Source organism: Lupinus angustifolius, chromosome LG14 (assembly GCF_001865875.1).
Source record: "Lupinus angustifolius cultivar Tanjil chromosome LG14, LupAngTanjil_v1.0, whole genome shotgun sequence".
Taxonomy (NCBI): domain Eukaryota; kingdom Viridiplantae; phylum Streptophyta; class Magnoliopsida; order Fabales; family Fabaceae; genus Lupinus; species Lupinus angustifolius.
The window spans coordinates 4,926,581-4,927,136 of NC_032022.1; positions in this window are offsets into that span (position 1 = coordinate 4,926,581).

Sequence of the window (556 nt, forward strand, 5' to 3'; positions counted from 1 at the left end):
GCTTGCATTTGTTGACTCCCTTCAACAGTCCTCTTTTGCATAGTTCTGTCATGTCACACACACTCATGTGTCCCAAACGCATGTGCCATAATTTTGTAGCACCATGGTCTAAATCTACTGAGATCTCTTCAGCCACTCCAGCAACTCCACCTACAACTGTTCTCCCTAACAACTTGTAAGTGTTCCCTACAGTCCTTTTACCCTTCATCACAGTCAGAGCACCTTTGCATACTCGAAGAATATCACTGTCCCCATCAGCTCTATAGCTAAACCCTTTGGCCTGCAATGTCCCCAAAGAAACCAAATTCTTCTTCAAATCTGGTATGTGCCTAACCTCACATAACGTCTTCACTACACCATCATCCATCACAATTCTGAGTTCTCCCATACCAATAATTTCACATGCTTTATTATTTCCGAGATACACGAAACCAAAATTGCCTGCCCTGTATGTGGTGAACCATTCCCTGTTAGGCGTCATGTGGTGGGAACAACCAGTGTCAAGTATCCACTCATCTGTATTATGATTTGATGATATAGATAGTAGATCAACTTC